The 15,204-nt window shown below is 31.9% G+C and overlaps 1 protein-coding gene across 8 annotated transcripts in view; it reads left to right on the top strand.

Annotated features, from left to right (window-relative positions):
• The window catches only part of mamo (maternal gene required for meiosis), a 136,043-nt gene that overhangs the window by 27,500 nt on the left and 93,339 nt on the right, over positions 1-15,204 (top strand). For 2 of the 8 annotated variants that reach the window (XM_070288023.1, XM_070288019.1), the window contains exon 1: positions 12,536-13,435. The exons of 1 other annotated variant lie outside the window; for it this stretch is intronic. The gene's annotated coding sequence lies outside the window, so the exon portion shown is untranslated. Of the gene's footprint in view, positions 1-12,535; positions 13,436-15,204 lie in introns of those variants that run through there. 5 more of the 8 variants (XM_041775125.2, XM_041775132.2, XM_070288020.1 and 2 more) reach the window with 4 other exon arrangements.

The following is a 15,204-nucleotide window of genomic DNA, read 5'->3' on the forward strand; positions in this document are numbered from 1 at the left end:
TTTTGCTGTTGTTCAATGTTGTTTTGTTGTTGTTGTTTCTGATATTTTTTTTTTTTTGCTTATTTTCCTGCAGCACACAGCCCGCACTCTCTATGGCAAAAAGATCTTTATCAGGCTTTATAGGTACGCTTTGGTTTTAGCCCCCCCGAACGGAATGAAAGCGAACAAACATGGCAGAAAAACATGTAATGAAAATTATGACAAGCCAAAATCCACAGAGAGCAATAGGTGCAGAGGGAAAAATTAAAATTTAGGGATTAACAAAAAAAATCCAAATAAGGCAAAATACTAAAATAAAATAGAACTCTTTTATAAATTACGAAATTAAAAAAAGATAAAGACTTTCTGTACTAAAAACACATTAAATAAAATTACAATATAAAAATTAAATATTAAAATAAAATAAAATACAATAATAATAGGAAATACCAAAACATAAAATATTAAAATAAAATGAAATGCTTGAAAAAAATTAGATACTAAAATACTAAAACATATTAAAATAGCAGAATAAATTAAAAACCAATAATAATAATAAAAAAAAGTAATATATAATTATAAAAAAAAGTAATACATAATTCTAAAAAAAAAGATAATATATAATTCTAAAAAAATATGCAACTAAAATCATAAAATAAATACAAAATTAGAAAGGTAATTAAGAAATATCAAAAAATATAAATCAGCTATAAAATTTGGTATGTTATTGGAGGAAGACACATAATTTTCCTTTTGGAAGTTAGTTTTCTTATAATATTTAATTATATTTTAATCTTTTCTGTATTTCTTTCTTTTACTGTACATCTTTGGAGAGGGAAAATTGTAATGTGAAAAAATTATAATTCAATGGAAAATTGCGCCCACACACGCCTTACTAACAATTGTTGGTGTTGTTGTTATTGTTATTGTTGGTGTTTGGTGGTTGTTGGTTTTGTTTGTTGTTTGGTTTTTTGGCCTTATCGCAAAAGCGGAAAACGTTGTTGTTCAATGTTGTCAAAGTTGTTGTATTTGTTGTGTTTGTTGTTGTAGTTGTTGTTGTGTGTGTGCTGAATTCTTTTCATATTTGATTTCTCCTTCCTGCCGATGGTGATGGATTTGGCAATAGCTATTTGATGTTTAACCAAAGATCTTGATAAAAGGAATTTTTAAAGAAAAAGCTGGAGTTTGAAAAAATGTATTTAATAATAGCAAGATTCTAGCTAATTAGCTATATATAATACACCGATTTATGGTGTATTATTTTTTTTTCTCCTGAAAAGAGAGTCATAAAGAAAATTAAGTGAATCCCAAGATACTCGTAAAAGTTCATTTAACGATCGACTTAGTTACGAGTTTGATTTTGATTTGCCGATCACGACATTAAAATCGGATTTGGCACACGGATCGATCCGATTAATGATCATTAGTGCAATCATTATTATACACTTGCCAATTCTTTTGGCGAAACATAATTACAATGATTTCTAACCGACTTTTAATTGAATTAAATGCAAACAAGCGGTACTGCATAATAATAAATTGCCGTCGATTGACGATCGTTAGCAGTTGGCAAAAAGCGAAAGTTGCGTTCGCCAAATTGGCCAAGATATATCGGGATATAGACTCTGTCTCTCTCTTTTTCTCTTTCTGTAAGTGATCTCTGTCGCCGGTAGTCGTCGTCGTCGTCGTCATCGTCCTGTCCTGCTCTCTGTTGTTGCTGTAAATTAAGATCGTGCGATTAGCGCTGACAGCAATCGGGGACCTATCGGCGCGGGGTCCAATCGGTGATCGGTGATCGGAGCCTATCGATCTTGGGGTGGCTCTTTCGGTAGAGCTTTCTACATTTTTAATGAGCATTTCAGCTCCACCATCCATCCATCCATCGATCGCCAGCCCAAGGCGGCATCTGCCTCTCCTCCAATTCAAAAAAAAAAAAAAATCCGGAGTTCATCTAAAAACCACACACACACACCTCACACACACAATACCTGTTCCTAGTCTTAGCATTGTGGGTGGCTCTATCTCTCTCTCTCTCTCTCGCTCTGTATATCTCTTCCAGGCTTTATAAAATCCCACGAAAATAGAAAGCCATAAGATTGGGGAATTTCATGGCTTAATTTAAGCTTAAGACATTAATTGAATTTTTTACTATTTTCTATTTGTATTTATAAATTATTTAATTTCTGTGAAAATTAAAAAGAAGGAAAGATTTTATCTTTATTTCTATACCCAAAATACTTCATATTTTTGGGTTCTTGGCCCTTATTTCTAGGTCCTTTCTAGGGTATGACCAATTTCGTTAAGGCCAGCATCTTCTTGGCCAGCCTCGAGGTTTGTTGTTGTTCCTGTGGTTGTTACTCTCGTGTTGTTGTTGGGATTGTGCGGGTGCGGATAGCCTGACCAGGTCGCCTTGTTGTTTTGTTTTTTCGGTTTTTTTTTTGGTCGATCGTTGTCGTCGTTTGTAGTCGCAAGTTCCAAGTTCCCAGTTTCAGGTCCCCGAGGTTCCTCTCTCCCAACATCTCCCCACACCTTCTCCTCTTGCTCCGTTGTATCTCGGGTCCGTTGTTAATTTGCGTTTTGTTGCATTTGTTGCCTGGCCTGGCTTTTCTGGCAAATTGTTACACGCGTTGCCTGCTTTGATGTCTTTATGGGTTTTGAATTTAGTGTTGGCCTGCCCCGCACAATCGTGACTGCAATTCGGTTGTAAGTGTGAGGGGGGGAGAGAAATACGAAGGTAGAGTTCACTGTGCACTGAAAAAAAAGTTTTTTAAATAAGAAAAAGCTAGCAAAGAGAAAAGGCCAAGAAAAAAAATCGAAACAATTAAAAAAAAATTCAAATAGAAATAAAAATATTCTATAATAATTTTATCTATAATTTATAACAAAATAATTTTATTTATAATAATTTTATTTAAAATAATTTTATTTCTAATAATTTTATTTTAAATAATTTTCCCATCTAAAATTAAACTAAAAATTATATATTTTCTTGGAGAAATTTTTAACACTTTCAGATTTTTTTTTCTTCTAAATTCCCACCATTTTTTTCTCTGTGTACGTGGGCCCATCTACCTACCTCTCTCCCCCTCTCTCTTGGGAAGACATAATCAAATGTGGACAAAATTATTGAGCAATTTAGTTTTACTTTATGGAGCAATTGCCTTTCGGTTCGAGGGGAAGTTTTTCCAGGAGGCTCTGACTTGGCTGTGGAGATCTGGGATCTCTCTGGGATCCGAAATTTGTGTAGCCTTTGGTGTTGATGCCCCAAAAAGTCTGCGGCCTTCTCCGCGTCATCATCATCATCATTATTGTTGGGGAGATGATCATCTTGGAGCGCGTTTAGTTTATGTTTATGCAGTAAATGGCATTAATAGATTTATAGATTCACGTTCCAAGGCAACAGAGGTGGCTGTAAACCCCCTTTCAGACTCCTTTGAACCCTCTTTTGTTCCTCTTTTATCCCCTTTAACCCTGTGTTACCCCCTTGTTCGTTTTTTTTTTTTATTTATTTTCCTTTTACCTTTTTTTTTACCTTCTGTATTGTAAAGTCCTTGGCTTTAGCTTGTTTGCGCTTAGTTTTGATTAGGATTTATGGTGATTTTATGGATGGAAGGAGAGCAAAGGCTATTTGGGTGAAGAAGGGGGAAAAGGAAGAGGATAAAAAAGTGGAGAAGGAGGAAAGAAAGGTGTAAGAGAGGCAGGAGGTGAAAGTGTTGAATTTTTAGGCCCACTAAAATGGCATTAATCTTAATATAAAAACTGTTAAATATATTTTAAAGAAGACAAAAACAGAATAAATTAATTAGAAAAAAATTAAAATAAATCTTTTCTTATTAAATAATTTTTTTATTATTATTTTTTTTAATATATAAAAAAATATATGTATATGAAAATCTATTTAAAATCAATCAAAATAAAAATATTTATTAAATACAAAACTTAAATGAAAAACCCTTTCATTACTTAATCTATCAATCAATCAGTCATTTAATCAATCAGTTTACTGTCAATCATAGGAGTCTTTTCACCCATCAATCAATTTACCAAAAATAAACCTTTTTTTAAGCAAGCTTTCATTACCATATTTTTTTCCCGCATTTTACTCAATCAAATCAATCAATCGGCTTGATCCTTTTAGAAAATCATCAAGGAAACCAAGGATAATAATCTTTTATGGGGTTAATAAAGCTCATTAGCACAGGGTTCAATCATCGAAGGGCTCCAATCAAAATGAGAATGTGCATCCATTTATGTCAATCACTTGCAGGAGACTGCTTAGCTGACCTTTTGTGTTCTTTTTGTGCCTTGGTTTCTTGGGTTCGCGGTCACCCACACAACCCATTTGATTGATAGTTGCATGGAGCTGGCCAATCCCTTCAAAAAGGGACCATGACAAAGTACTTTGGCCATTATTTTGACCTGGCTAAAGGGAGACCATAGAACTATTTAAAGGGGGACTCTTTCTCTTGCTTTTTTTTTATTTTTTATTTTTGATTTTTGGGAGGGGAATGTCAGGAAAATACTTTAAAATATATAAAAAAATGTATAAACAAATAAATATGAAATATAAAATATATATAAATAAATATAAATAAATATAAAATAAATATTTATTAGTTCAAAATTGTGGAAATAATTTTGTTTTTTTATTTACATATTTTTTTATATATATTTGTTATTTATATATTTAGAATACTAATGCCGGAAATAAATATTAATAAATGTCTTAAGGGGGGGGTAAGGTTAATTCGGTGCAAAAATGCCCACTTTTCAAAAAAATGTTGTGGCGAAACGGCTAAAGCTAGCTTAACGAATTAAATACCATATAATAACACAACATTTGAACAGTTTGTGATAAATTTTGTATTGAAAAATATTTAGAGGTAGAGGAGTTATAGGGAATCTCCCGAGTCGCCTCCCAAAAAAGTTGGTTTGCGGTGTACATCCTAACTGTCCACAGAATCATCCGATCTACAAAAATTATACCTCATTCGTTAAAGGATAAGTGTCCCGAGGTATTCTCGAAGCGTTTTTATTTTTAAAATTTTTTCCCTATTTTTTATCAAAATTTGAAGTCAAAACCCCGATTTTTGACTAAAAAATTAAGTTAATTTGTTAAATAAAAAATATAAGAAAATTAAAAATTAAAAAAAGCTCGACGAGAATACCTGTAGAATTATCTAAAGAAGTTATGTTCCAAATTTCAAACCGATTGGTTCAGTATATTTTTAGTTATCGTGTACACCGATTTTCAAAATGGCATTTTTCAGGAGAGCGCTTTAAACTTTGTGATTCTCATGCATTGAACACCAACCGACCTTCGTTCAGCTCCGCATAACTTCGTCAATTTTACTATGATTGATGTAAAACTTGGACACAATATTCTTAAGATATTGAACTTTTAAAATAAAAAATAAAAAAAAATTTACGAAAAAAAAAATTAAATACCTTACCCCCCCCTTAAATACTTAAAAAAAAATATTATTTTTATTTATTTGATTTTAAATTTAAAAATATAAATTCTTTTCTAAAATGTAAAACGAGCATTCAAGACTTCGGAATAATTTCTCTGATATTTTTTCTAAACTTTTCTGGCCGATTTTGCCTTGCCCTTTGGCCAAAAACTGTCGCAACTCATCAATTTTCATTCAGCCCGGTCGTCTGTGGCCAAGACGCGCGTCTCTGTGGCTATTATTCACGCCTAGGCGACGGGTTCCTCTACTCCACTCCTTGCTCCCAGCTCCAACTCTAGCTCTGGAACCCAGAGCCTGGCTCCATCTCCAGGCATTTCCTCTTCCCCCCTCCGCTGACTTGACGTTAAGCCAGAGCAATGAATGCTTTTAGCTGAAAACTGAGTAATTGAGTGACAATTAAGTTATTTCTAGACGAACGAGCCGCGATCCGGTCGGTCCTTGGGCTTGACCAGTCTTCTCTGACTTAACTTCCTTGCCTCCTCTTTCTCATGTTCCCTCCTTCTCTTCCCTTTATCTACTCCTTTTTCCATATATATATTTTCTTTTTGTGAAATATTGCCAAGTTCATATCTCAATTATGAGTGCCGCAGTTGCCGCTGGTTATAGTGGGTTTAATATAATATAAAATATAAAACTTTAAATATTATTAGTTTCATTAATTTTCTAAGCAAAATGTTAACTTATTTTCAAATCATTTTTATGTTTAAATGTTTTTAAATTATATTTAAATAGTTTTTTTTATATGAATTTAAGTTACTTGTTAATTAAAATATATTTATTTCTGTATTTTTAATTATTTTTAAATATTTTTTAATATTCTTAAAATATTTTAAAAATTTGTAAATGTTTTTAAATATTTTGATATATTTTTAAATATTTTAAAGAACTTTTTAAATATGTTTATATATTTCTAAGTATTTGTATATATTTATATATATTTAAATATTCTTAAATATTTTTAAACAGTGTTTAAATAATTTTATAAATTTTTAAATATTTTTAAATACTGTTTATCAAAGCTTTTATCTGAATATAATTTATTTACAATTTAAAAAATATTTTAAATTTATCTTATAACCTAGAATATATTAAAATTGTTCATGGTAGTTTTGTAACCACTGTTTTGGGCATGGCTGCTGCATTTTCCTCTACCTTTTCCCCCCTTTCCTCCACCTCCTTTTCCCAACATCTCTGTGAGTGAGATTAATCGCAGCTTTGACAGGCGCTGCATTTGCTGCTGCATTTCGGTTTTTCTTGCCGCTCGCATGATTAACCATTGCGGGGGGTGGTGGTGAGCAGGAGAAGGAGGAGGAAGAGGTGAAAAAAGAGGAGGGGAGTGGGAAAAGGAGCGGTTGAGGGGGCGGTGCCCAGTCCTTTGACATTATCACCAAAAGAGCCGACTGCGCAGCCGCAGAGTGCTGGCCCGTCGTCAAGTTGAGGCAAGTCAATCACTGTTCTTTTTTGTGATTTTTTCTACTCTTTTGAAAGGTTATTATGAATTAAGGGACTTAGTTGGTTATTTTTTATATATATTTTTAAGAAGATGTTTAAGGTCTTTTTTTTTGTAAAAAAAAGTGGTTTAATTTGACCAAATTTAAAAATATTTTTATATTTAAAATAAATATTACTAGCTTTACTTTTTATTGTGTTGAAATTATTTATTTAATTATATATCGAAGGAGTTCATAAAAAAATGCATATAAATTCATTAAAAGGGTAAACTATACCGCTTAAAAAATATAAATATAAGTATTTAACGTTTTATATGATCTTTTATTATAACATTTACATTATTATTTTCCCTCTGGTAGTTAGGGTCTCCCTTAGCTGATTGATGATATTTCTTTTTGCCTTTTGATGTTGGCGAGTCTGGCGATTTGGTGAACTTTAACATCGCTTATGTCAAATTATGTCTTCATTTTGCCCAGTTTTTGTTGTTGTATTTTTTGAGGGCGTGGCGCCTTTGGGTCTGTGGTAAGCGTTTACATATTTTTTTCACGCTGCTGATTTTTCCATTCTCTTCGCTGATTTATGGCCAAAAGTGCATTTGGCGGCGTCTTGTTTTTGTTTACGTTTTTACCGCGCTGACAAAACGATGCAATTTTTTTTTTGTTTTTTTTTTCTATTTTTTGTTTTCTTTTATTTTTTGTTTTTTTTTTTTACTTCTCTTGAAATATTACGCATACGCAGTGTGCGTGGGTGAGAGGGGGTGGTAGATTACAGCGAGCCGCACGCCGGGGTATTGGGTGGGGGCGGTATTATGACAAATTGCACAAGAGCCGCGCGCGAACTTGAGAAAACAAATGCGATAGGAAAACATGCAAAAAGCACAAAAGGCGTGCAAAAAAAATATAAAGGGAAAATAAAGAAATAAGACTACACAGAGGGAAATTAATAAAAAAAAACAACAAAAATAAAATAAAATTTAAATAGTTGTTGTGATTAAAATTAAAAGTATTTATTAAATTAGTTTTTATTAAATATATTTATTAGCATTATAAATATATTCAAATATGGAATGAAATTAATTAACTAAAAAATAAAATTTAATAAATATATTAATAATTTTTAAGGTTTTATCTTTTGTTGAACATTAATTTTTTTTAATAATTGTCTTTTTAGTAGATTACTTATACATTTAATTAATTTTCACAATATTTTATAAACAAAATAAAATTGTTTTAAAATTTTAAATTAAAGAACTTCTACTTTTTAAGCCAAGTGCACTTCAGTGGGGGTTTGAGGGGTATGGAAAAATAGACGCCGAGCGATATGAAAAGCGTAGCCGAACGACAAAAAGTGCAGGAAGCGTTCGTAGAAGTGCGGTGGGGGCGGTGGGTAGAAGAGGTGAGGAGGTGGAAGCGTGTGCGTATGCATTTGACGCTGCCAACGCGTCGCCGCTGATTGTTTGTTTTTTTTTCTTGTATTTTTTTGTATTATTATTGTTGTTGTCGCATTACATAAGCCTCATATCGTTTCCGCCACAGCGCCCACACAAACACACCCGCACAGTGGGGTCAAAAGGTGATCGACAAACAAGAAAAAATAATTAATGATATTAAGTATACGTAAAAAAAAATTTAACGATAAATATTACGTATACGATTTTTTTTTTTTAATATTACGTATACGAAAAAATATCAAAACATTACGTATAAGTTAAAATTAATATTTAATTTTGTTACAAAGAAGCAAATTAATTGTAGAATTTATGAATTTCTTATTTCATATTTGTTTATTTAAAAAGTTTTCATATTTCCTTATATTCTCCTCATATTCCTCTAAATGCCTAAGCTAAATAAATATTTTTTACTTTTGAAGATCTGTGAATAAAGCCCACTGTGCGCAGAAAGGGAGGAAGGAGAAAGGAGATGGGCAGAATAGCCAGCAGAACTTGTGTTGCATTCTCCTTTCTCGCAATCCCGCATTTGCGGTCTCTCTTTCTCGCTCTGCTCCTCCTTTTCTCTCTCTCACTCTTTGTCCCTCTTTTGTGCACTCGTTCTCTGCGCTGTGTTCTCGTTTTCGTTCGCACACTCGCCCTCTTGCTCGCACCCACTGCCGATCGCATTGCGCGTTGCGTTGCGCATCAGAACAACGTTCGACCTTGACAGTGAAAATTCAATGGCAGCGAAGCCGATGCCTCCGCCACTGCTGCTGCTGCTGTTGCTACAGCAAAGCTGGCAGCGACGCGTTTGCAATTGACGAGCACAAATTGTTGTTGTAAATATATGCATATAAAGACAGACATATAAACAAACGCAAATATATACGGACAGGAGTACAACGCACAAGAGAGCACACACACACACACCCACACAGAGGGAGAATGGCACAGTGAGCGATCCGTTAGTTTTAAGGGACTTCTTAGTCATTTATATCAAGGGCTTATGTTATATTTGATTCCGTTTTCTTTCAGGATATATGATCCTTTATCTTCCTAACATTTATTAATTGTTTTTTTTTTCTCCTGATTTTTGCGGAAACTGTCCAATAAATTGTCCTTTAGTTCTCATGACTTTTCAAGCATTTATTTTATATTTTATTAAGTGCAATTAACTTTCCAGAGGGATTTGCCTCCTATTCATTTTGAAGCATTTCTTAGGGACTTTCCAAGCCATTATTCCAAGCCTTCATCCCAAGCATTCATTCTATATTTTATGTGTGTGCAAATAAAAAAAATAAAAAATAAAAACAACAAATTAAACAAAATAATTAATTTGAATGTAATTAATTTGTAAAATTGTTCTACAATTTCATTAACAAAAATACATTGGTAAAAAATACGTATACGTAACGAACAAAAAAATTACAAAAAATATTACGTATACGTAAAAAAAAATATGTGATTAAATTATAGAAAAAAATATAAAAAAATATTAATATTGTTAACTATTATATTTATTAATTCAAATAATTCAAAACGGCAATTAGCAACGATCACTGTATCCCTATATAAGTAGATATTTCTGTGCTAGTTTTTGCACATTGTAGAACTTAAACATTTTGCGTATGTCTGAATGACCGATTGTTTGTTATTTTTATTTTGTTTTCCTTTTTTTTGGCTTTTGTATTTTGTTGTTGTTTTAGGTGCATTCGCCGCACACGACCTTGAACATCGGTAGTTTTTTCCTTTTTTTTTTTGTTTCTTCTCGCAATTGGCAACGTGCGCACATAAAATAAACAAACACAGAAAGAGAGAGGAGACAGAGAGAGGAGCACATATATATCTAAACATATATATTTACATATAGATCTGTATGTAGAGCGAACCATGTAGATATCTGTTTACATACTTACGAAGAAAGTCTTGGCATTTGACACTTTTTGGGAGAATCGATAAAGATCGATCGGAATTGGAAATAATAACTTAAAAAATAACTTTAAAAAACCTCAGCTTAAAAAACCCTTATTTTTGTGCGCTAAATTTATATAAAATTCATTTGAAATAGAAAAAAAAATGATAATATTTATATTTTGTAGTAACTTTCAAATCTATTTTATTTTTTTTTTAATAATTTTTTAAATTTATTAGAATTTAAAAAAAAACCTCCAAAACTATTAATTGCTCTTAAAAAATGTATAAGAAATGGATTTCATTTTGGGAAAACCTTAACCCTTGATCACCATATACCATTGATCACCATACCTTAGTGCTCCCTATATATATACATAGATGTATATACATATATATAAATTTATACATACGTATGATGCACCTTGTGAATGTATGTATGTATTTTTCGTTAATTTTTGCGCAACTAAGCGAAAAATAGAGAAATAATGAAATAGAAAAGAATGAACCGTACCGCATCTGTATAAAAATTGTGTTTGGCAATGAAAAGCATTGGCCATTGGCTCTTAGCAACATTTTTACGTGCGAGATTCAAATTCGTTTTTGTTTTTGCTGATTTCGCTAAGAAAATTTCAACAATTTCTGCACTTTCTTTTGTTTGCCAGCAAACAGTTTGAAAGTGCCAGCGGGCGGCTATGATGGGCCTTTATCTAGTGGAAGGAGGAGGTGGGGCTGTAGGTGGGAAATTTTTGGTAGTGGTGACTGTTGGCAACACAGCAGCTGCCTTGGGTTAAGCTTTCAAGGGCACGCGCGTGCAATTCGAGTTGGTTTATGTGATTACCAAAAATTGTGTGTTTGAAGTCGTCAAAGGTAGCAATTATTTTTCGTTTATATATTTTAATAATTTGTATATACCAAATTTCTGAATAATTTCGAATTTGGTAATTTTTATTAAAACAAAGTAAGAAAAATCAAAATATAATTTATTTATGAAAAATTAATCTAAATTTAAAAACAAACATTAAGAAAGAAACAAAAAGTCTTTGCCTAAAACTAATATAATATGAAATAAACAACATGAAATAATCTTTGAATATAATAAAATAAAACTGATGACAAATTATAATTATTAAGATATATATTATTACTAAGACAATTTTACTATAAACAGTGAGTTTAACCTAATATTTGCCTTAAATTAATTAGAAAAAATAAATAAAAGCACAAATTTAGGAATAATAAATAAAATAATATAAAAAAATACCAAATAATAAATATAAATTAATGAAATAAATATTGGCATATCAAAAAATAATTTATATGTATGTATATATATATTATAAGGGAACTTTTAGGCATAAAAAATTATAAATTTTAAGCATTTTTAATATTATTACAAAAAAGATTTTAAATTAATAAAAAACAACTCAAAAGATGCCTTTAATTAATATTAATTTCTATTTCGCATTGTTCTGGGCCTATTCATGTCCCGCTCACTCCCCTCCTCCTTCTCTTTCGCTCGCGTTTGGCCTTGCACTTACGCCGCTGCGTTCTGCTGCCGCAGCCGACGCCAAGCTCTGCACTTCCGCACACACGACAAAAAAAGAGAGAGAGAGAAGAAAACCGACGAACGAACAGCTGACGAAGCGTGGCAGCAAAGTGCCACCGCTCTGTCTCTCTCTCTATCGCTCGCGCTTTTTCTTTCCATCTCTTTCTATTAGTAGTCCCTTCTCGCTTGCTCCACATCTCTCGACGCCACAGCAAATGCAGCGAAAAGTGAAAAGTTTGCAAAAAGAATGTTAGAATCAGAGGTGCTGAGAAGCAAGAATTTGAGATCACTTGGCTTGGGGAAATTTATAATATTTTTTAGTTTTTGTATTATAAAAGAATAAATTATTGATAGATCTCAGTTTATTTAGGAAATATAGGAATAATATTTATGAAATAAAAAAAAATATAGAAAAATTTAGAAACATTTTAAGAGATATTGAAAAAGGCTTAGCTATTTCCTGTGGTCAAAAAATCACTGGCTATTTGGCATCTCTGTTGCTTTGTAGAACTTGGTGCTCTTGGCGGCGGCGTGCAGCTGCGTTTGCCGCCGCCGTCGACGTCGCTGCCCATCGTCAATTTTTATTTTATTTATTTCGTTGTTGTTGCTGACTGCAGCGGCGTGTGAGTGTGTGCATTTGCTTATTGTTGTTGCTGTACTTTTTTTTGTTGTATTTTTTTTTGCTCTATCGTTACTCGTTTTCATTTCGCCTGCTGCTGCGGTTTCAGTTGTCATTTTACTACAGCCGCTGTTAGTTAGTTATTTGTGTGCGTCGCCTTGCCGCGCTCTTTCCGCAAAGCGAAAAACGGAGTTGAAGCAACACGGCGAAAATTGCAGTGGCAGCAGCAGAGCAGCGGCAGCAGACGGAATAGGAACGAAAGCCCAAGCAGGAGCATCCATAAAAATAAGAAAAAAATAATACGAAAAATAAGAAAACAATGCGTGCGGTGATTTTCTTAATAATTTTGTTAAATTGTTTATTATTTATTTTATTTTTCTGCCTTCGTTATGCCATTATGTAGTGCAATTGCAGTTTTTCCTGCCTGTTTTCTCGCCCTGCTGCTGCTTTTCAGTCGCTATCGCGATCTTCTCAAGGCTGCACGCGTTTTCCGTTGACGCCGCCGCGTCGTCATCGCGTCTGTGTCGCGTCTACGTGTTCAAAGGCAGAAATTCCTTTTAGTTCGTGCCATTTTTCGCCTTCATAATTATTTAAAATTATTTCGGAACGCGCTACGTTTCTAATTTGTTAATTTTTTTTTTGTTTTTCTTTATATATATATATATTTATTTTTTTTTTTGTGAAGAAAAATGAACGCCACGTTTGAAGTGCATGCATAAAAGGCATATGTAAAGTTCAAGGAAGTCCACGAAAGGCCAACACATGTATTCAAAAGGAAAATCAAATTCTTTCAAATTATTGAAAAGATAAAAAAAAATATAAAAGAAAATAAATAATAAGAAAATAATTACACAAATAATAAGAAAATTAATTTAAAAAATAGTAAAGAAATTTTTAAGAAAAAAAAAAAAAATAAACCTCGACAAGAGACGGATTTTTTGGGTTTCTGTTGGAGGAGAGCGTTTTGATATATTTTTTCCCCCTCTATCACTTGCCGCTGCCTGCTGCATACAGCAAACAGGGTGAGTCAAAGCGGACGCGCACACACGGCGTATACGCGATGCGTCAAGCATACGCAGTGTGGGCAATGTGTTCAAGTATGGGAATTATGTAAGGATCTTGGGAAAAATTGGGAAAAATTATAACATAATAATGAATGAAAATATAATCGATATTTTTAATAAATAAATATTAATGAAAGAGAAGAGAGGAAAAAATAAGAGATAAAAATACAATAGAAATAAATATAAGAACATATAATTATAAATAAATGAATGAAAGAATGAAAGAAGAAAGAGAATGAATGTTAATTAATTATTTATATGAATGAAATTTGAGAATTTTGTTTAATTGTTAATTATTTTTATGAAAAATATTAGAGATTTCTAAATAATTTATTAATGAATGGAAAATAAATTAATTCCAATTAATAAATATTAATAAATGTTACTTAAATAATAAATAAGTCTTAAATAAATAAATAAATAATAAATATAAATATATATTCAAATATTATATATAAATTTCTTTTTGTTTATTTCTGCCACTTTTATATTATTAAAATGTAAAACAAAGGTTTTGTATTTTATTTATTAGTTTATTACCTATTCTACTCACTTTTTGAGCAATGTAATATTTGAATATTTACAATTTATTTTAAAAAAATATTTTAAAAAAATTAAAAATTAAGTTAGTTGTTATTTCCGTGGTTTCTGCTTTTTGAAGTCTTATTAAGGGGGTCTTCTCATTGGGCAACTTTTTTTTTTCGATTTTTTTTTTTTTGCATTTATTTATAGCTTGGGATGGTGTGTATATGTCCCCAAAAGGATTTTTAGAAATTCGAAATACTTTAGAAGATACAGCCTTTTTTGTGAAGCAAGATCTATGCAAAATGAGCCTTTTTTCAAACTTCAAACGCGTTTATCTCGAAACCACGTTTTTCGAACTGGCGGCCATGATATCTCCAGTTCAACTGAACCGATTTTCATGAAACAAAATGGAATCGACGCAGAATTGATGTCATTTTCGGCTGACGGAACAGATTTTTTAAAAAATTTTTTTTTCTATTTTTTTTTTACCCTAAACCAAAAAAAAAAACGCCCGAAATCGAATTTTTTTTTTTGAATGGCCGCCATTTTGTTTTAAAAATTTTTAAAAAAAATCTGTTCCGTCAGCCGAAAATGACATCTATTCTGATTATAACCCCGTTTTTATTTTTCATTTCGGACGTTCTGGAGACCCTGAATCGTGGCCGCCAGGACGACACCTTTTTTTTCGACCACCAAGTTTGAAGTCTCATTACTCTTTGAACAACCCTCGTATCGAGGCAAGAACAACTTTTTTAGTTACTTTGAACATTTTTGAATACAATAAATAAAAAAAGTTTTCAATTATTCTTTGCGTTTTCAAATAAGAATTTTTTTAAAAAGGGTCCAAAAAACGGCTTTTGAATGAGAAGACCCCCTTAATACATAAAACATAGTTTTGTAATCTATTTATTAATAATAATTATCTCCTTACCTCTTTCCCTGCCTTTCTCTTTTCATTTTTGGCCCTGTAATCACCAGAATTATATTATATCGTTCCTATATAGTATATACCGTTTCCTAGTACTCTCTGTTATAATCGAAAATAACGTTTTTGTATGGCAGACTTTCTGTCGTGGTTGCTGAAGCCAAAAATGCCTTGAACTGTTGTTCAAATGCCTCGTATTAATTTTTTTTTTGTTGATTTATTTGTTCTTTTTGTTGCTATTATTATTATAAGTATTATTATTGCCGGCTTTGCTGCT

This window comes from Drosophila kikkawai, chromosome X, assembly GCF_030179895.1.
Source record: "Drosophila kikkawai strain 14028-0561.14 chromosome X, DkikHiC1v2, whole genome shotgun sequence".
Taxonomy (NCBI): Eukaryota; Metazoa; Arthropoda; class Insecta; order Diptera; family Drosophilidae; genus Drosophila; species Drosophila kikkawai.